At 45.3% G+C, this 23191-nt stretch overlaps 1 long non-coding RNA gene across 2 annotated transcripts in view; it reads right to left on the reverse strand.

The window, feature by feature from the left end:
* Positions 1-10243: 10243 nt before the first annotated feature.
* LOC111841011 (uncharacterized) overlaps positions 10244-23191 on the reverse strand; it is a 47854-nt gene continuing 34906 nt past the window's right edge. Inside the window, exons 5-6 of one of the 2 annotated variants that reach the window (XR_002837576.2) lie at positions 22804-22901; positions 10244-10428 (exon numbers count right to left, since the gene is read on the reverse strand). This is a non-coding gene — a long non-coding RNA (uncharacterized lncRNA). The remainder of the gene's footprint in view (positions 10429-22803; positions 22902-23191) is intronic. The other variant, XR_011984544.1, reaches the window with a different exon arrangement.

Consider the following 23191-nt stretch of genomic DNA (forward strand, 5'->3'; position numbering starts at 1 on the left):
GGGTTTTGTACATAGGTACTCGTTCTGTAATTCCCTTCAAAACAGTTACTGTTTTTGTTTTTTTTTTTTGCATTTCTTCATCTTCAGCACCATATGCAGGCTCGCCGGTGACTGGTGTTTGAGGCAGGTCAGTGTTAATCAGCGAAATACCGCCTCCCACGACAGATGCAACGGCCAAAACGATAATAGCTGGCAAAGCCCAGCGAAGTGTCATTATCCCTCGGCCTGAAACACCGCTGATGAATTTACATCTACGGAGGAATATTTCCATATGACGGACGTTTTCCAGAATCAACTGAGGCTCGAATGTCTTTGCACGTTGCTGGGGGAAAATGGCTCGACAACATTTGTCTATATGATGAAACAGTCTTACACGGTTTATGATATAGATTTTCAGAATAATGAAATTACCTCTGCGTGTAAAATAGGTCCAGCGGAAAACGAGGGACACGCTTTTATCTTGACGCTGGCAAAGGGCAAAGTCCCATCAGTGCCAAGGGAGCATTGTTGTTTCCCAGTTGAAGATTAATGACGTTGTCTGCCCCTCCCTGGAAGCCGCAGCTGACAGAAGCCGGCGTGTCCCGTTTGATTATGTGACCGCTGTATTATGACACGTAGCGGTGCTAATGGCATCCATTCGTTCTCATTACCGCCCCTGCAATTGCCCGCACCACGCTGGCGTCACCTATCATCCCATATGTATGGGAGACAAAGACAGGCAGGCGGCTGCTCGCTAAAATGCGAGGGAGCTAGAAATAGCACCAGTGCAGTCCGCATCCATGCACGGTGTCAGAATCCATGTATTTTAGCATACGGTACAAAGGCTTCATAGACCATGATTCAAGGCCAGTCCTGTAACGCTAGCAACTACTAACAAATCATGTGGGATACGGATGAGCCTGAAGGCCTGGAGTCCAGGGTACTTACTCAGCTCCCAGAATCCTCAGCTTAAAAATTCATAAGGAGTGACACGCATCACACACATCCTCCGCCTTCGACAAGCCATAACTCGCCAAAATGCCAGAGCCAGTGTCCAGGTCACGTCGCCCCTCTTTATTGGCTGAGAGGGAATTGGCATTTCAGGGGGAAGGAGATCCACGCAGCCTCGGGGCTGGTTTATCCCGGCCTGCAGGCCCCCCCCGCCATTTCGAGAGTGGCTTTCACAGGTGACTCACTGCACTGGCCACGCTACAAGGCCCAATGGGGGGGGGATTATGTGCTGTGATCAATCCCTCTGCTCTCTTCTGCCGAGGATAATGCTTCAAGATGACGTGCCAGAATGTCACTGAATACATTACCAGCGACACCGGTGCGCACTCCTCCCGTTCAGCGGCTGCCACCGACATGCCGTCCGTAACATCCCCACGGGATCCCGGATGTTCCTTCTTTTATGTTACGTTAATTGTTTTTGCGCGACTTTAATGGGAATTAGAATTCACCTCTGTACCAGTCAGGGCTGCTCTACCTTTTCAGGGGCCTGAAGCAAAGCTTTATTTGGCAGCCCTTACCAAAAAAAAAAAAAAAACTGATGATCATTTCACTTCCTCCACAACGCAGGCAATTCGGGGGCCCTAGACAGCTGACTGCTCTGCCTATTGAGCCGGCCTCGCGGATGCTTGTAGCGCGAGGAGGAGAAGCAGCGATGGCCGGGGGTGTGCACGCAGAGGGAGGGGTGTGGGATGGCTGGTGTCGTGTCACTCTGCTCCGCAAGCAGCCGTGCATGCACGCCAACCACGCAGGAATGACGGCAGCACCCGCGTATGCAATGAAGGGCAACTGCTGCTTCCAGGTGCCTCAAACTCCGGCACCGATTCAGGGAATGCTTCTTGTTAAAAGACGAGGGACTTTGTTAATACCCCCCCCCCCCCCTTGGTCTACAACTACACCCTCATAGAAAAGAGTAGGGGGGCCTCTGACCATGATAATGCGCCCCTGGAGTCGGAGCGTCAGAGGAACCTGCAGTGGACGTGGTTCTCTTCCCTTGGCATTCAGGTCAAGACACCGAACTTAAAGACTACATGGATGCAGACCGTCAACAAATCATGCAATGGCTAATGCGAGCTTCCGTCCAGCCTGTTCCAACTCTCCAAGTCTGTCCTCAGCCTAGACAAAAGCTCGTTCATCTCCTCAGGTCTCCCAGACAAAATCAATACCGGAGACAGCAGGGGGAGCATGGCACCCCCCCATCAGCTCGGCAAGCCTCGGACCCGTGACCGAGCCATTAAGGTAGCTTCCCAGTGCAGTCATCGGCACCACAGACAATGTCACTGGCGTGTATCAGCAGAACAGGGCTGTTATCTCAAACTTGTCACTACGGCTACATCCTCAGCAAAGCACTCAATCACTGTTCGCTCCTGAGAGGATTATGTCGAAAGGGAACCAGTCTTTACCCTCTGAGGCCATGTTACCTGATGGCTTGTAGCCGTGGCGACGCAGTATGGTGCCTCTGATGAGAGGAGAACTATCATGTCCAACTTCGAAGCCATTCTAATCTATACTTCCATACTTCTTTGTCCTTAAGCTGTCTGGGGGCTTATGGCTGAAATTGGAGAGTGAATAGTGCACATTCTGAGGTATGAATGCAAGAGTTATGGAACAGGAGCCCTGACACTGGGACCCCCGGCGAGTTTGGGACCCCCGGCGAGTTTGGGTCTCCTCATTTTGGACACCCCCGCTCCCAGTGCCAGTCGAAGCCCATATTGCACACTCATGCCCCTCCCCCAGCAAACTTGACCACCCAGTTTCAATATGTTTTGAAAGTTGTGTGCCGGCAGGAGGATTGGGTTGGCGCTGGTGGCTGGCTAAGTCAGCACCCCGTCAGAAGATGGCGCCTTAGGTGGCTGGCTAAGTCAGCACCCCGTCAGAAGATTGCGCCCTAGGTGGCTGGCTAAGTCAGCACCCCGTCAGAAGATGGCGCCCTAGGTGGCTGGCTAAGTCAGCACCCCGCCAGAAGATTGCGCCCTAGGTGGCTGGCTAAGTCAGCACCCCGCCAGAAGATGGCGCCCTAGGTGGCTGGCTAAGTCAGCACCCCGTCAAAAGATGGCGCCCTAGGTGGCTGGCTAAGTCAGCACCCCGCCAGAAGATGGCGCCCTAGGTGGCTGGCTAAGTCAGCACCCCGTCAGAAGATGGCGCCCTAGGTGGCCGGCTAAGTCAGCACCCCGTCAGAAGATGGCGCCCTAGGTGGCTGGCTAAGTCAGCACCCCGTCAGAAGATGGCGCCCTAGGTGGCTGGCTAAGTCAGCACCCCGTCAGAAGATGGCGCCCTAGGTGGCTGGCTACGTCGATTAATGGGTGGCTCACTTGCCCTTCCACAAAGTTCTCAGTGAATAATTAGCAGGAAAAATGTAAGTGAAGCCATTTGCAACACTTGCGAGACTAATATGTTCTGGCAAAAGCTCAACAAGAAGGAGCAGCCAGAGCCAACAATCTGTCTCTGAATGTGGACAAAACAAAAGAGCTGGTTGTTGACTTGAAGAAGTAGGAGTGACCGCTGAACATGGACGGCTCATCCTGTGGAGATCGTCAAGAGCATGAAATTCCTTGGTGTTCACCTGGTAGAGCAGAAACACTGAGCTACGCCAAACCTTAGTATATGAAACAGTTTACAAAATAACAAAGGGGTTTGGAGTAAAGCATTTTCTACAATTTCTCCCCAAAACCGGAGCTGGGTGTCTGTGCTCGCTGCGCCCCCCGCCATTCTTTGCCATCACCGCCTCCTCGCCATCTCCCCCAGCCCCCGCTCTCAAGGCATCCCGATATACATTCAGATCTGGCTTCAGGGCACATTCTGCTCTGCCGGTCGGGACCCGCACCGGTCGGCGTGACAGCTGTCGCGGGTGGCCCAGGAAAGACAGCTCAAGGTACGCACACAGAAACGCGAACAAAACGGGTAAGGGACTCAAAATAAAATACGCAACCCAATATGCCTCATTAAAATCTCCCAGCTATACAAACAGGCAGAAATACTCCAGCTCCTCATCGCTTTGAGCGGGAGAGTTCGCCTAACAGCAAAATCAGTTCCGGAGTAAACAGGGCACGTTGACTTGTGTATTTCTGCACTCACAATGACTGAGGCTCGTGTTTTACTGAGCAATATATAAATTACAGCAATCTGATGGAGATGCCCTGATGTATCTTCATGTGTTATTAATGTTAGAAGGAAGGAAGGAATTCAGATGAAGGGGGGAGTATGAAGTCATACCCACTCATTTGTTTGCTTTTGAAAAACAAAGATACCACCTTCTGTTTAAAGTAAACATGACTATAATTCAGGCTTTTACGAAAGTCATAGGTTTGCATTAAATTATTTGTAGGCCATTTTTTCATGATTGTTCATCACTACATTTTTTTTATTAGAGGGTCAAAAAGCAGACAACAAGGTGACAGCAATTCGTTGTAAAGACAGAGCAGAAGAAATATGCAATAATAAAATACAATAACAGAACCATTAGGTGTTATTATGCAGTGTACTGTATATGTGCATACTCTACTTTTCCCTCAATGGTGGGCAGGTGTTGTGTGTGAGCATGTGTGTGTTTGTGTGTTTTTGTGTTGGGGAAGATAAAAGTGATAGATTGGGAGGTAGAGGTGGAGAGAGGAGAGGCAGGAGCGAAAGGTAGATTGATAGGGGGGTTGTCAGGTAAACCAAGGCAGGCTCATCACAATATTCCTAATGAAACCCCCCCCCCCCCCCCAAGTTCGCGGTCCATGGATGCAGGATATTAGATCATTAAGCCTCTAAGACATTTGCCAGTTGAAAATAAAATTAAATCCATCCTGTTTTACCTGTTAAAGGAAAGTTTAATTTTGAGATGTAAAAGGCGCTACGGAAAGCGATTACCCGCTCGGATGAAGCCAGCCCCGTGCGATCCAGGAAGTACGTCGGCGATTAATTGGAGAGAAAAGGCAGAGTTGCGGAGGACAAATCGTCATCCGGGGTCATCCGGGACACGTCGATGCCTGAGATGTTTTTTTGCAGCTGACCGGTTTCCGCAAGCAGAGATATAATTACACACTGAACAGAAAGCTGGACCCTGACGCTGCCTCATTCCCTTTCAACTTCATTTCCATGCTAAACAGCTTTAGGGATCGACGGCCTGAGAGTAGCAGAAGTGCCAAGAGGCCTGCATCCGCACAGGCCTGGTAAACCTGCAGGAAGGTAAGAACCGTGATTACCATGTAATCCAAATCTCCGCACTGGTGTGTGAACATGAAGGAAATCCCAGCAGGCTTGTGACCAGCCATGAGTACTGCACCTGTGTAACCATATCAAAGACCTCCGATGTCCTTGGTTTGAAAAGTTCCAGAAGTTTCTTAAAAGCAGATAACACGCTTATCCATGTCCCGAGGTGCTGGCATACGCAGAGTCCGTTGAAAACTTGTTTGACTCTTTCAGTAAATAGTCATAGCTAACTAAGAGAGGAACAGTGAAGAGCGACTTTTGGGTCACTATAAGGGGCTTAGAGATGAGAAAGTAATGCTCGTTTTTCCACTGGCGTGCCAAACTGGGCTCCTGAATCAAAATGGATTTGTTTTCTTTCCCATTATGATCGGGAATCTGGATCACAGCGTTAACTGTACGTGGTGACTTTAGAAATGTAATTACAAACTGGTCACAGGGCTACGCTACTTGCTGAAGCACTAAGAATGCTAATAGCTTCCATATACTGACAGACCTGAAATAACAGCAATAATCTTAATAGCAAGAAAAGCACAAGTGGCGGCTATATTTATTATTACTTCCATCCATCCATCCATCCATCCATCTTCAAAACCTCTATTGCACTAGATGGTTGGGGAGTGTATCTTGTGGCACGACGGGAAAACACCCCTAGACAGGATGATAATCCATTACTTACACAAATACACCATGGGCAAGGCAGGGACACCAATTCACATGACTATGTTGCTGGGGCGCAGAGCAGAGCTGGAAGCTTCAGATCCAGAGAGTAAAAATCCAGACCAAGACTTTGCCTCTACCGGCCAGTTGAGTACTCTGTGACTGTGATTCTTCGTACTCAACTGGTCGGTTGACACAAAATCTTGGTCTGGATCTTTATTTTCTGGACCTGAAATGTCAACCTCTTGCAGAGAACCGAGAAGAAACCTACACTGAGCAGGGAGAACATGCAAACTCCACACTCAGGGAGCAGGATTCCAATCCCCACCTACGGATGTGTGAGGAAACAGTGTCACCCAAGCTACTTACTTAGTATCTGTTAGAAGTAAAGTAGCCTTTACAGGATTTTTTTTCACAAATTGTACTGGTAGATACAGACATACAGAATATTACGTGCACACTGCAAAAACTAGAAGAAATTATTTCAGAGTGACAGCTCTAGTTTCCATTGGATAGATCTATGCTGAAGCAGAGCTTTTACAATAAATACTGAAACCTGCTGGAACAAAGACGAAAACTGCAGATTAAAGTGCAGACTTTCATCAGCTGACAACCTGATTACCCAATCAAGGAAAAGGAACATGACCCTGCAGAAAGTGACCCCTGGCCAAGATCAGGGTCCTAGTATGGAAATGGAAACCACCACATTTACATTTATGTATTCAGGAGATGCTTTTGTCCAATGCGACATACATGCAACGCAAATCATACTGGGGCAGCGTAGGTGCAGGTTCACCTTGGCGGAGCTTCCTGCGAATGAGCCATGTCACACTTTGCGACAGGAAAAGACAGTAACGTTAAAAACAAAGCTGCAAGAGGCTGTCATTCTCATCTCTCCTTACCTATCTCATCACTTGTGGTGCATCTGTAAAATTCCCAGGACTATGACTGTCCCTCTGCTGGCCTGAGTTGACAATCAGCAGGAATTTCCAAACCAGGTCTCTCATAAATAGGTCTCTATTTAGGGACAAAGCATTTAATCGCTGCACTCTTTAGCAACGTTTCCCCATTCGTTGCTTTGGTCTGTTCCATGCATCTAAAATCAGCAGTGGCGTCTCTCTCCTCTCCCAGCGGGGTTTTGGGAAAAACACGCTGCCATTATCCATTATGGACAGCTAAAGAGGACTGGGGCTGCTTGCATGCAGCAGGTCCCCGTTTTGTGTCACAGCCGAAGCCGCGGCGAGCGATTTCCTCGCCTGGGTGGCATTATGTCACAGACCTGAATCAAATAAACACATGAAGCAAACAAAAAGAAAAGAAATAGGGAAAACAGCTGTTTGTTATGGCCTGAGAGATGGGCTGAACCAAACAGGGTGACTGCAGGGGAAACTGCGGTTTACCCAATGTTTTTAATCTACTAAATTCTAAAAAACTAATTTCCCCTATTATAGGATTGGATATTTATGATACCAAACATTTTAGGTTCCCCAGGAACTCCACACCCCCTTTACTCACCATGCTGCCCGCTGCTGCTTCCTGCCAAGTCGTCCCCCCACCCCAACGAACTTGGCGTAGCCCAGATACCGTAACGAAGGACCGAAGATGAGATATAACTGTCAAAGAGAGTGACTGAGGAGATAGAAACTTTTCAACCCGGCTTGGAAAAATCTAAAAGAATATGTTTTCCATCACTCAGCATTTTATAAACTGTTGTTCGTCTAGCTCATGCCTTTATGCCAGTCTCTTTGAAATGGATCCCAGCATTGATCTAATTTACTTTACCTTTAAGTTAATGTCTTAGTATAGAATACATTAGTGACAAACTTGCCCTCTGTTTCATGCTTTTTTCAGCCAGTTCACTTTTAGTTTGAACATGTGCACACAAGCTTTTCCAAAAACCAATATCTAAGTTAGTAGTAACCGTTTGACTCTTTGTACTAGTTATACCACAATGCAAACATACCTATACAGCAATCAAGGGCAAGGAGTATTAAGAATTTATTATTAAAAATTTAGTATAGTACAGTGTAGTATAGTGCAGTTCAGTATAGTACGGATCAGTATCAATCTGAAAATGATTATAGATTCAAAGACTTGCCCTATGCGGTGTCATTTTTAAGGTATCATGACGCTGATGCAGACATATATGCTTACTAAGCTACACGGCAGCTTGCTGAGGAAGTAGCAGCGATGGCTGCTCCCAGAACTATCACGCTTTTAACCTCCATGAAGCCCTTTGCAGGCATTACTCTTCCTGAAGGCATTATTTCTACATCCCTTGGACTCCACCGAGTTCCATTACAGGGGGTGCGATGTGCCTGCCAACCAATTAGTATGACATGGGAGACATTATGTGACTCAGTGTTAACTAGCTTTTATTAACGGCAGTAAAACTACCTATGGATGGGAACCCGCCCCCCCCCAACCCCACCCACCCTTGGATATTCAAGGTTAAGGTGATTTTGGTATCTTTTCCAATTTAATGATGAACGCTGCGGTAGAATACATTCCAAAGTATGAATTTCACCCCGCATTTTTCCCCGGCGGTTTGAAGTCACAACGCAAGCAGATGACAGAGTGAGTAATGGAGGAGAAGCCGAAATTAATCTCTCAGGGCCATAATGTCCCGTCACATTACCCCTCTGCTCGAGCCCCCAGGGGAGCATTTATAGATTTTTTTTTTATTTCTTGTCTTGGTAAGAACATCACACGAGAGGACATGTGGCCGGCGCACACTATGGACATCACGAGGAGAGGAGCTGTGCGATTCCAGGGGCAAATGGGCCGGTCTGGAGATCAGCATGCTGGAGCTAACTCACCGGCTCTAAAACCCAGCCAGTAACTCCGGATTTCTGCTCTGCCGGACAATTTGCCCAGTCCTTCTGTCGACCAGGGTATGGCTTTTGTGGGTCAGAGGTTCAGCTCGTTTTCATCGCACAGAGATTTAATTAAACCTCGAGCTGCTGGTTCTATTAACTGTTGAATTCACATCAGTGAAGTTAAAGGTATCATTAAAACAATGTTTCAGGAATGATATAAGGATTACTAAGTCATGGTTTAAAGATTACTAAGGACATTTCTTACATTATAGTTAAAAAAAAATCAACAATTACAATCACAACGTGACCTATGCTGTATGGATGGATGGATGGATGATTATATATGTTCAGATTTTGGTAGTTAAACAGTATAAATATATTTTATAAGGACAGATAATAATAGTTTTTTGTCTTCATTTAACAAAATGTTGTACAAGAAGAACAAAGACCAATATGAAGTCCTCGACTAAAATGTTCACTCCAAACAGTATAATCTGTTCAGCAAAGAGGTAATTAAAGCCAATTACTTAAAGGCTCTTTGGGAACAAATGCTATCATGCTACTCAGCACAGCAGAGCTAGTAAAGAAATACAGTATATAGAGTATGACAGCAGTACTAATATTAATACTATCTGCTTATGTTCCAACTGGGAATCCAACCACCTCGTCACCTGACTTTCGGGAAAAGGGTTGAGTAAGCCATCAGATTTAGCCATCAGAGAAAAGTCAGGCTTAGTAGTAAACAGATTTATGAGTGAGTACCAGTCGTCTCTCCCTGCACCTCGGACGAAGTAAATATATAAAACGCCTGTTCAGAAATAGTTCCTCCGCACCGCAGTCCCTGTCCTGCAGAAGGTAATGAAGCAGGCAGGCGTTACGCGGCCATTGGCACATTGTGCGTTCGGCCTGCCGCTTGGGGCCATGCGTCTCTCCACCGGCGAGAGGGAATCAGTGAGTCACAGCACCCACGGATAAGCCCTGCCCGTCAGGCTTTCAGCCCTGGGTCCGGATCAGTCCCAGGCAGGGACTGACCAGAAGCAGGAGTCCTGACAGGATGAGGCAGACCAAAGGAGCTGTCGGAGCTTTCCATCCCGTCTCCGAATGACGGCAAGTACATCAGAGCTGCAGGCCTGAATCGACAGGGATGTAGAAGGCCTCGTCAGCGGCCTATGCTGCTCTGTGACATATCCCCATACCTTCCTTAGATTACGAAAGTTTGGTTACTCTCTATCGCAGGGTTATTCAACTCACGGTCCTCGAGGTCCGAGCACTGCTTGTTTTCCAGCCTTTCTTTACCTGTCAGTCAGGTGTGAAGCCTCTGACCAATCAGAATCAGTCATTATTAAACAACTACCTGGGAGAACTGAAAACACGGCCTGGATTTGGAATCGAGGTCCAGAGTTGAAGAACCCTGCTCTATCGTTAAGGCTGTTACTGGGTTCCGGAACTCACATAAAACATTCAGCTTGTACCTCTAATAAGTGATGCAACACACAGCGTTAATTTTAAAGTTATAATGCACTACTATTTTAACTTTAATCACATTTCAACCAAGGAGACCTCAATAGATAGTTTCGACACGAGTGTTTATTTGATGAAACAATTTAAATGAGCATGTGAACAGTGAAGCCCGTCTCTTGGTCGTCGGCTCCTTCGACTCTGAAGTAGACAGATCTGGCTGGGCGACCAGGCAGGAGGTGAAGGAGCCAAACCCCAGACCAGGACGGGGAGCCGAAGGTGGGAGAGGGGAGGTGGTGGGTGAACTGAATAGCTGCAACGTCAAGGAAGTGGGTTAGACTTACTCTTTATACAAAACCTGGATCGTTGGACACGCTTGCATTCATTAGTTCTCCTTGTTTGAACTTTCGTATTCACTTTCATTAAGTGTTAGTTTTGTCATTTCCGTAACTCTTGCCCTGGACTTGATTAAATACTTTTGTTTATTAACAAAAACCCATTAATTACCCCAAAGGAAAATTTGACAGTTTAAACAATTAGGTTGTATAATTTGAGTATGTCTTCAAACTTGTTTTAAAAATATAACTGGACAGATATAATTCAGGCTGTTTTTGAAATGATGTATCAGTTTACATTAAATTATTCGCAGGTAATTTTGCTGTGATTGATAAATTGCTGCATCCTTAATGTTAATAAGGTTCTGTAGTTCATGGCTAAAAGTGAAACCCAAAGTTTCAAACCACGCTTTTCGAAGAATATTTAGAACCGAGTATCTCATTTCTTTTACATTTTGTTATATCCATTTATTAAAGACCTGCTCGCTTTGGTGTACACCACCTGTACAGAGCCTGCTGTCTCATGCCGATGCGGTCTTTTATTTTTGTGTTTTGAAAGCATGATTGTGATCCTTTTCATCTGACTCCAAGCTCCGGAGCACACTAATCACCTTTCAATCGCGCACCCACCGATTCCACGTTAATACTCCAAAATCCGATGCCAAACAATTAGGTTGTATAATTTGAGTATGTCTTCAAACTTGTTTTAAAAATATAACTGGACAGATATAATTCAGGCTGTTTTTGAAATGATGTATCAGTTTACATTAAATTATTCGCAGGTAATTTTGCTGTGATTGATAAATTGCTGCATCCTTAATGTTAATAAGGTTCTGTAGTTCATGGCTAAAAGTGAAACCCAAAGTTTCAAACCACGCTTTTCGAAGAATATTTAGAACCGAGTATCTCATTTCTTTTACATTTTGTTATATCCATTTATTCAAGACCTGCTCGCTTTGGTGTACACCACCTGTACAGAGCCTGCTGTCTCATGCCGATGTGGTCTTTTATTTTTGTGTTTTGAAAGCATGATTGTGATCCTTTTCATCTGACTCCAAGCTCCGGAGCACACTAATCACCTTTCAATCGCGCACCCACCGATTCCACGTTAATACTCCAAAATCCGATGCCATTGTGAAGAAATTGATTACCGCTCAATTAAAATAATCAAATGACGGGTCTCTGCTCAGGGGTGTCATCTAATAAATAAAGATTTGCTCTTTTAATTAAAAGAATTCGCTGAGACGAAAAAACAGAAACTTAAGATGAAAAATCCTTTGAGGGAGATTTTCGTTAAAAGGAATTAGAGAAACAGGACAGCTTTGATCGGGGCTGCAATGTGATGTGACGTTTCTGATTCTGACATTCAGGGAAGGGCCGATGTCATGAACAAAGCAGAAAGTAGCTGTGATTAAGGGAGGAGGCTTCCGACCTCCATCTGTGTGCACTCTGCACTGGTTCTCTCTCCAAAGCTTCTGCACCAACTCCACCATGATACATCACACTCATTCCCTGAAGCTGAATGCACTTTCTCCTCATCACTTATGAAAGCGGCTTCTGGCCAGAGCTAAAGCGCGAAACACCTACCAAGAGCGTCAACGGTGCGTCGATTCCGACCCCGTTGCTAGGAGACAAAGACACAGGTGCATGTACTTTTCACAATGGAAAATAGAATGCCAGACTCTCAGTCGAGTCCCTTCAAACAATGATTCTTCTGACCACCTGGTACTTTGGTCTTAATACCTCAGCAGGCTGCGTGGTTATTGTAGACACTCACAGGGTCCCACACTACATTTGGCTCAGAGTTTATGCTCATCCAAGTCCACCCATGACCCAGTAGCAGTAATAAAAATGACAGTAATTAAGGATTTGGGGGCCAGATGAGAATCTGTTAGCATGGCTAGCTTGCTATAATTTGTTTAATCATTTAAGCATCGAGTCGTGCATTTATGGGAACCAGGCTTGAGATCGACTAAATTGTAGTGTCTCTGTAGCAAATGCTACTGCTGATCTACCTCTAGAAGAATCACATTTTCATCTCTTTTTTTCCCCATTTAAATTGGAGACACCAAGGCCTCATCTTGCTGGAAAGAGATAATCGAGATTGACAGGCTTAAATATGGCATTTGAGAGAAAGATGAGCAAATCAAACAATAACCTCCCCTGAGAATTCTGCTTATTGCGAAATGGAATCAGTTGACATCTCTGTTCTGTCTGCACTCACATGCACACCCAAAAATCCACTGTATTCTATACATATGAACACACAGACAATCATATATAAGACCGGCTGCTCGCGTACAAACTCACACACAGAAATTCTACCCCCACACACACACGTTTGTAATTATCTCTGTGGGGACTCTTCATTCATTTCTACTGGGAAAACTCTAATCTCAAAAAGATGACCTTAATCCCTACCCAGCCATAACCTTAACCATAAGTAACCAAACAAAATACAAGACTTTTGGCATTTTTACTTTTTTGATTGCATTCATAGATCTTGGTGGGGATGTCAAAAAACAGGTTTTTATTACATTGTGGGGGACATTTGGTTCCCTACAATGTAATATGAACCTAATCCGCCCCCCCCCACCCCCCCCCCACACACACACACACACACACTGGCACATGAAGCCCAGTCGCTCTAATGCTTTTGATTAATGAAGACTGGAGCTCAGTCTTCTAAGCACTTTGAGAAATCGGTTTAGTGAACTGGAAGATGAGAATTGTTTCACTGAAGGAAACTCGGCAGTAAATATCAGAAGAAAGTGAAAATACCGTACTTCAGCGGGTAAATCACATGTGGCACACCTCCGGGGAGTCCCGATTAACCCGATCATTAGCTAAGTCTGTACGGCAAATGATTGATATTCAGTTTTTGCACCCTTACGGAAAAGCTTATAACAGGGCATTTTTGATTAACATCCCGTATGTGATCATATGCAACACGATGACTGACAGGTCAACCAAGGCATATGACCTCTGCAGGAAACGGTCAATACAACTGGCCAAAATCGAAGGAGAATATAAAAATGCACTGACCAATGACAATTCTTTGCACGTGTAAAGAACACAGGGGGTATGCAGTACCTCAGTGGTGGAGATGTTAGCGGGGGTGGGGGGTGGGGGGGGGTTAAACACCATGGAGGTGATAGCATAAGTAACAGTGGCTGTAGCTGCAGCTCAAGGAAACATCTAAAAAGTGCTCTCAGCTGCCGAGATTTCACCCCATGGATATCAGTATTTTTGTCCCCCATCTCCAAAGTATTTCCCACCCACAGGAGAAAGATCGAATTCGCTGTATTTCCACGTAAAACCAATTCGCCCTCAGATTCCAGTCTAATTCTCCACCTACTAATCTTTTAAGAATAAAGCCATGGGGAATGTGAGCGAGGTATAAAAATTTGATAAATCAAACTGAGTACATAAATCGGATGTTTGGAGAACGATTGCTATGGCAACTGCACCAGATAATCTATTGCCTCCATCAATTAGTATCGGGGAACATCGTACAGTTGGCAAATGACTTTAGCAGTGACGGTAATGTCGTCTTGGGTCCCCCGGGTGGCATAATGGAGTGATGAGGCAATGAGATAGCAAGTTTATGGCTAGCAGCCAGTTACTTTCAAGAGCGTGTCCGTGGCGACAGAGGTTACCATGGTGAGCTGCATCTCTTTGAAGGGCATCACTAGCGCCAAGACACAGCAGGGCTGATGGTTGGAGAGGCCGTCCAACACCCCTGCCATCGGCACAGTATGTGTGCTGGAAATTCACATCATTTCTGTACCACCCACCCCCACAGACGTAAAAACGAATAAAAGCAGCCACTCCAAGTACATCGACTGCAGAAACCGCCCCAATCACAAACAGGCACTATCCACAAACACTCGACCCTCGCTGTGGAAAGCGTGGCTCCTAAGAGACAACATCCCATAGACCAGTGGCTCTATATCCTCCAGGGAGGCTGTTAAATCAAAGGGCAACAGGTAGCATGGTGACTGAGGACACGTCGGTCGCAGGAGGGGACCGGCTACTGCATTCCTGAGCAGGGAACCTAACCTTCATTGAAATATGTAGCTGTGTGAATGCTTTCAATTACTCTAAGTACATGTGATGAATTAGCTCTAAGAATGAAAATACTACTACTACTGGTACTATTATTATTATTATTATTATTATTATTATTATAAATGAGTATGAATGGTGTGTGTGCCCTGCAAAGGGTTGGTGACCCATCCTGGGTTCATCATTACCCGCCTCGTGCCCATAGCTTCCGGGATCAGCTCCGGACCCCCCGCGACCCAGTAGGATAAGCGGTTTGGATAATGGATGGATGGATGGATGGATGGATGGATGGTCCATCTCCGTCTGGGGAGGTTATAGTCCACCATTCAACACCCAGCGCTGATAATTCTGATGAACACACACTTTCTCGTACATGTCTTAATGATGGTTAAGACGGGATAATTTACCCATGATTACCCTTTCACATGGTTCAAAGATTCTTAAATGGAGGTGTGACCAGTGTCACAGGCCACAATGCGCTTAACTGGCCAACATTAGAGGAATGATTAGAGTTCATTCACTCATTGTACCGATGCCCCCTTCCCTTATTCAACAGCCCACTCTGGGATTCGCATTTCCAAAACTTGATAGTCTTTTCACCTCACAGCTAGATTACCGGCATATCATTATTCTTCCATTTTTCCGAATCGGAATTACATGAGAAATGGAGAACCTCTTCTGTCTGGCAATTCTGCAGGATCAAAGCCTTCTCTTAACGGGATACAAAAGGAACACACTTCAGTCCCTAACATGAGCCGAAGACACGGATCACTGTGCAACTGTCTTGCAAAAAAATAAAAATAAAAGTATGGATTATCGAAAATTGGATCATACTTGTGGCTGGACAATGTTCACGGTCAGGTCAGTGAAGTCTTTAGCACGATCGTGGCCAAACCTTGACTCCTTTTCACATGTTTTACTTCCCGTCCCAATACAGTCCGTGACGTTTCCAGGAAATGGTCGATATGTATTTCATCATCGATTAAAGATTCACAACAAAACAATGATGCAAGTTGCCGCATGGATCCTGTCCATGCAAAAGATGCTGACTCCTTTCCACGATTTAATCTCATCTCAAAGCCCTGTTTTCATTTCGCTTTGACTCCCCTCGCGATGGGGTTCAGCTCCACCTGCCCTACATTCTCTGCCATTTGCATACAGAATTAGCCGTTGAGCGAGCAGGTAGCCAGCCGGCATGTCAGGCGGCTGTTTATCCTCAAATAGGTCAGCGTATCAAAGCCGTTCAGAGCCACTGATGCGTTTTTAATGGAAGCTGACAATACACCACATCTATGAGAAAAGAGTAGCACACAGACCTACCCCCCCACCCCTATAAAATAAATCACACTATTTTCAGAGCTCTACGCTGACACGCATACATGGCAAGTTGAGGCAGATCCATATCGCTCTGGATTTGGCAGCAATCAACACCTTAACTTCAGAGGCACCATGCCTCTGGGAGGATTAGGGAAGTATTGATTGTCTACACGGGGCCGTTTTCCCGGCAAAACGGTAAATGCCATCCTGAGCTCAAGATTTATGGGTGCGGAAGGAAGACGTGTCAGATATGTAGCCTAGTGCCGTCGCTGCTTCGGCAAAGGGGCCATCTTGGATTGCCAGCCGAGATGTGAGGAACATTTTCAATACAATGACCATACAGCCCCCAGCATGTCCTTCGCTTGGTTCTTCTTCCCGATGCCCCCACACCCCAAGCTCTTCCTGCACCTTGCCGACATTTCAGACATACAGACCTCTGCATGCCGAACAAAGAAATTGGTCCCAGAATAATGAATGGATGAGTGAATGATTGTGACATTTATATAGCACTCTTCAAGACAACTCAACCAATGGGAAGCCACATCTATCACCACCGTTTCTATCACCACCACTGTGCATCACCTACCTGGATCTGCACCATTTCGCTCACCAGACAGTAGGTAAGGTGGTGAAGGGGCAGGAGAGAATTCAGCAGTTAGATAAAGAGGATGATTAGGAGGCCAGATTTGAAGGGGCCACAGTGGGCAATTTAGCCAGGGCAACGGGGCACCACCCCTACCCTTTCGAAAGACGCCCAGGGCTCTTTTATAAGAACATAAGAACTATACAAACGAGAGGAGGCCATTCGGCCCATCGAGCTCGCTTGGGGAGAACTTAACTAATAGCTCAGAGTTGTTAAAATCTTATCTAGCTCTGATTTAAAGGAACCCAAGGATTCAGCTTGCACTACGTTATCAGGAAGACTATTCCATACTCTGACTACACGCTGTGTAAAGAAGTGCTTCCTTAAATCCAGTTTGAAATGTTCTGACCGCAGTTAGGACGGCAATTTTACATCTTATCTGAAGGGTGACACCATTTTACAGCACAGTGTCCCTGTTCACTGCACCGAGCCATTGGGATCCACACGGACCACAGGAAGGGCTCCCCTGCTGGCCACAGTGTCCCTGTCACTGCACTGGGATCCACACAGACCACAGGATGGGCTCCCCTGCTGGCCACAGTGTCCCTGTCACTGCACTGGGATCCTCATAGACCACAGGATGGGCTCCCCCTGTTGGCCACAGTGTCCCTGTCACTGCACTGGGCCATTGGGATCCGCATAGACCACAGGATGGGCTCCCCCTGCTGGCCACACTGTCCCTGTCACTGCACTGGGCCAATGGGATCCACACGGACCACAGGAAGGGCTCCCCCTGCTGGCCAGAGTGTCCCAGTCACTGCACTGGGCCATTGGGATCCTCATAGACCACAGGATGGGCTCCCCCTGTTGGCCACAGTGTCCCTGTCACTGCACTGGGCCATTGGGATCCTCATAGACACCAGGATGGGCTCCCCCTGCTGGCCACACCAATATCTCTTCACAGTTTAACTGTCAAATTAATCATGATAAACCAGCAACACCTGGGTACCAATACTTTATCTTTAAAGAGGAACTTTAATACCTTGGCCCAACTCGTCACAAAAATGTGCATATAAGAAGACGAGAGCTAAATCTGAGATCTTTTCCTCCTACGCTTCCACCTCTCCTCAATGTCAGGCCACACCCCAGCCCTTGCATCATTACAAAACACGCTATTCTCATCTCGAAGAGCTCGATCCAAAATGTGCATATTGTGTGTCTTCCGCATTACCAGCTGCATCTCTTCTACTTTCCCTACATCTCTAGGTCTTTGATTTTTCTCTATGTATTCAGTTTGCTTTTTTTTTAGTGTTGTTTCATCAGCAACAATATCCCAGCATTAACATCAACATCAGCATAAACATACCAACATGCATTCATGAATATTACTTTACTGTACCAATGCATTTACTCTACTATACTAATGCATTACTCTACTGCACTAATACACCTACCCCAGGACAACAGTGCTTAACCCAGTTATGAGTGTGTTTTGTCACCTGTAGTGTTTCAGGAATATATTCTCATGTAAATGAACACAAGCGACCGTTCTAACAAAGCCGATTTGAACCTGGGAGTTGAACTTACCGTGAGAGGTTTGTATTACCCCTATAACTTTACAATTTCAAGATGCAAATCAGCTAAACACCTTCAGCCGATTTATCATGGGAGCTAGAGAAGGTGATTCAGGCAGTTATTTTGAAGCAGAAGCCTAAAACAAGTAAGTAAATTAGACAAGGAAGTTGTTCCAAAGTTCAAAATCAGAAGAATTGTCAAGTTATGGCCTCCTTCTGTTAACCAGCCTTAAAGAATTATTAATTGGTCTATCATAGAGTACTAGAAGCGTCGAGCTACAGAATGCAGCTTCACCGCTGGTTTGAAATTACTACCCTGCCGGCTCCCCGCAGTAAAGAGTGCTGCTGGGTGTCAATACAGCCACTCAGGGCGGTTTAAAATTGCTGCCTTTTCTGTCCCTTTAGTGTGACAATCGCAGAAACATATTACCCAGCGTACCTCACTGCATTAGTGGAAAAAGCAAAACAAGCCCAGGTATAGTTGTGGGCGGCATGTTTTCTACCGCAGACAGCTGGCTATTTTAGCCCCCGTGCAGCTGCATGCCAGATCTGCACAGCTTCGACGAGACGAACATCAAATTGAGCTCGAACCAGAAATTGACAAATTACTCCAACCTGCTTTATTACAGAATTAAATGGAATACATTATGAAACAAAGAGCTGTTCACGGGCTCTCAGCTATACTACAGGGCGCGAGGTTTCCTCTTTAATGTATTGTTTTACTCTGCTGTCCCTGGCTTTAGCAGACAAAATGAGAATAAATGAGTTTCTCTTAAGTGAGATGTAAATGGGAACTCTAGACTCGGAATCCATTTTAAACCCCAAGCCTTTTTCCCCCCTCCTGTTCCTCTGGGTATCTTTGGCACATAAGAGGAAACACGGAATGCCAGGTACCGAAAAATCGGACCGGAGGCTTCCCTGGACCCAGGGGACCGCCCACAATTGATCAAAACCCTCCCAGCTGACTAGAGCACAAAATCAATGCCACTGTGTCAACGGCAACTTTCCACCTCTTGTAAAATCGAATGAGGGCTACGGCATTTCACAAAGCCAAGGTTTTGGACTTACGATAACCTCTGGGCACTGTTCTTGCTCGACAGCAACCACATAAGTGAGGCTAGGGAGAACCGTCTACCCCAACCGAGTTATTACTGTAAGATCACGGAGCTAGCCAAATTACATTAGCAATGGAGTATAACGGCATCACGGAACAAGTGGGTGGTCCTTGTGCTACCCATATACAAACTGAAGAGGCAAGTTCTGTGGGCTTTGGAAGTTCATCGTTGGATTATATGAGGATTGAACGAGTTCTGGTTCCCAATACAACACACAAGGGAAAAGTGAAGCGTAATTTGAGTAGGCGAAAAAAAGCCAATCTGTTAAACAGGATTCACTCAGGAACTATGCGGGAATGGGAGTATTCTGACATACCCGGGTCGTCCGTCTATCACGACTACAGGTTGTTGTTTTGATAAATCCTGTGTCGGCGGCTATGCACACGCTGATAATGGTGTTACTGAAGGTCACTTCTGCACTCCAGTCTAACAAACCGCCCGACAGGGCCAGCCTCCGTCGCGTGTGAAGTGGTCAGCGATAGGCAAATAGCGAAATGGCAGCGGGACAGACAGGTACTCAAGACAAACGCGGCCCGCAGAGCTGCGATTATCACGGACGCTGCACTTGTCAGAAGATCCCACGTTGACAGGGTCGACACTCGGAGCGATCCGGGCAAGAGTATGCAAAGACGAGTGACGTGTGCGGTCGGAGATTCCACACATTTCATGGAGGAACATGTTCACCCCTTAGAGGATTCATAAGAAAGAAAAGAAAAAAAAAAAAAAAAAACTGACAGACTGCTGCATTCTGGCCGGGAAACATTTTCACAGAACATTCAGAGGAAGAGTTTCACTAACTAAAAATAGCTACAGCAATAAATAAATTATATAATACAAACACTGGTGAACGTTATCGCCCAAAGGCCTGTGTGGTCATCACGAACACTGTCAAACCTCCATTAACTTTTGCAGCCATGCAGTTTTCTTTAAACAGAGTAATGATCAGCCCAAAGTGCAACCTTTAGCTATACATAGACAATAAAACCGATAATGATGAGTCTAAAACGACTTAAATATCGTAAAAGTATGACAAAGATGTCATTTGCAAATTCTCCAGCAACATTGGGGGGAAAAAAAAAAAAAAGATTTTTTTGACCGCAAACCAAACATGCGTGCAGGCGATGCAGCATCCCGGACGTTTCATTCCAAATGTTTGAGTCTTTGTCATCGAGCCAGACCCCTGCTGGTGCTGTGCTCACTCTCGTGCCACGAACACACACCCAGCAGGTGCTTTGTCATCCTGACGCAGATGGCATCACTTTAGCGGATGCTGAACTGCGTGATGCACGACTTCAAGAAACTGTAATCCTTTCCAAAGACACTCGGGCAACACTTTCTATGAAGGCCATGTCTACAAAAATCTATGAGCACATTTATAACATATTAAAATGCATTCATACACCGTTAGAAACATGGCTATAAATATTTATAAAAAGCCATAGATGTTATAATAATGACACTATTGATCCCATGTGGGGAAATTCTCTTTTTGCCTGCCTACCTCATCTCACTCTCCATGACACACAGACACATATGTAGGTGAGACCAAGACTGGCAGCGAAGGGCAGCCACCATCAGGGATGCCCATGGAGCTGAGGGTCAACAGTCTTGCTCAAGGGCCAACAAACATGTCACTATTCTGTCAAAGACAGGCTTGAACTAGCGACCTTCCGATCACAGCACAGAATCGCCGAGCCACACATTATACATTACAAATGCGTATTATGCATTGTGAGTGCTTTATGAAGCTCTCATCTATAATGCACAATTGACACCTTCATAATGCAGTACAAAGCATCCTTAATTCTTATAATGCATTATGAAGGCATCCATAGTGCATTATAGACGAAAGCTTCATTGGAGCTTATGAGGTATTATAATCAACACTATAATGTCTTATGACTTTCCATAGAAGATGCTGTAATAATTTATTAATACACTGTTCATTATAATGTATTATGAAGGTATCTATAGCGTATTATAGATGACAGAAGTACTGTGTCCAGGTGAATTTCTACATGCTAAAATCCCAGCAGGTAATTCACCCAGGTTTCATGCTACTGTGATGTCACTATGCGTAATGCATTTTAATACAAACTCTAAACCAACAGAAGCGACGAGTGTCCTCATTAGGCATCCAGTCCTTAATTCTTCATCATATTTCATAATAAAGAAGTATTTTCCAACCGTCATCCAGTCCCGCCCTTCCGATGGCATCAAAAGAAGCTTTGGTGAGGCGTGCAGACTGAGTAGGAGGCGGTAAAGTCTAACTTAGTTGAGCCTCAGTGTTTGGGGTGTTGAGTTAATGATTGCCGGGGCTTAGATGGCACTCTGCCCGCATCTGAAAATAAAAAAACGAAACGTACTAATGCTAACAACTCCCAGGTTGCAGAGTTTCAGTCGAGTTCCAGGCGAAACAGAATCAAGCCCTGTCAAGATGTCAGTGTTATCTCATTCCAGGCGTCGTACCAGCATTTCCAAAGCTCCCTTTCAACCACCGGAGCCGCACTACGCAGAGTGCCTCTCTCGTTAGCCTTAGAGCCCAGAGACGGCAGACGAAAAATCCTCACTTCATTCTTTTTGCTTTCCGAGATTGGAAACTGGAGTCAACATATCAGCATCCCAAATGGACTCACAAAGATAAGAATGGTGTCGAAACGACAGAATTTATACATTCTGTGTTCATTAACTTCTACCGTGTAACTCCAACAAGATTTTTTTCCCTGGTTTTCAGCTTAAACTTTCTTAAGAAACACTAAAAAGATGTAGTTCTATTTTGAATAATGGTTAACATCCAGAAATGCCTGTTATACAACTGTCCCAGAGCATGAAAAAAGGCAGCAATGGAATCAAATCAGTTATATATCTGATACATCTGAAGTTGACCATTCTGAGCCATCAGACCCAAAGGAACTTTCCTAACACAGGTTAATTGTCGCACTGGACAAAGCCAGGAGCACACCTTCGCCTTCACCATTAAGATGTGGATGTAGTGCAGATAGATGACATCATAGGGGAAACACAGCTTCAAATCCCAGATAATGACCATCCACTGGCAGCGTAAACCCAACGGCGAGCCTGAAAAGCTTCTCTGCAACTAATCCATTTTAGAAGGAGCTTTTATTCAGTGACATACGTTTGAGAAAGTAGAGTCACTGAATTCACTCCCCTGATCACGGGATTTGAATTGCTGCCCTTCCGATCACATGGGCACCAATCCGTCCTAACCCACCAAGGCACACAGACTATTTCCCATTACACCACGCTGATCGGATGATAAATTACCAAGATTAAGAGAAGTTCATTCAGACACAGACCAGTTGTGGTGCACTACAGTATGTGTATTGAAAGCTTATTTTAACAAATAAATATAAATATGTGTACTGTAGATACCCGTCATAAACACAGCTAATACAAGGAATGACATCAGTGTCAATGAGCACAATCCTGCTGTCTCTAGGCACTAATACAGTTTTTAATTAAAATACATAAATCAAATAAAAATGTACTACATGTATCTGATCTGGGATCTGTGCATCGCTACCCTGCTGTCCTCATTAGTGAGTAGTTGGAGAGAAAACATTACAGCGAGGCAAGCAAATGCAAATGTGGGGGGCGAAACACTGACAGAACAAGCCCATTTAAATAAGTAAGTAAACAAACAAACAAACAAACTGGCAACCCTCACATACATACCATACCATGAGGTACCATGAGTCCCTCTGTTCTGTGCACTGCTCTGGGGGTCAGTTATGAAGAGCTGATGGATTCCAGTTTGGTTATTTGAATTTCATCTGAAACGGCCAACAGAATACACAATGACATTCAGATATTAAATGTATCGGTTATTTGGAAGTCAATAACGTGACTGAAAAATGGCTCAGAGGTACAGCCATCTCATAAGCTTCTCTTTATGTGACTTTTCAACTAATCAATGATACATAAAGAATAACGACAAAAGAATACTGACAGATACAGTTAAAGCAGGTTAAGTGTTCATAAATTACCTGTCTTATGCTTAATTAAGGCATTGTTTTTATTTTCAGTGTTAATTGGCAAGGGTGTTTGGCAAAAAAATGGGATT

The sequence above is a fragment of the Paramormyrops kingsleyae genome, chromosome 21 (genome assembly GCF_048594095.1).
Source record: "Paramormyrops kingsleyae isolate MSU_618 chromosome 21, PKINGS_0.4, whole genome shotgun sequence".
In the NCBI taxonomy this organism is placed as follows: domain Eukaryota; kingdom Metazoa; phylum Chordata; class Actinopteri; order Osteoglossiformes; family Mormyridae; genus Paramormyrops; species Paramormyrops kingsleyae.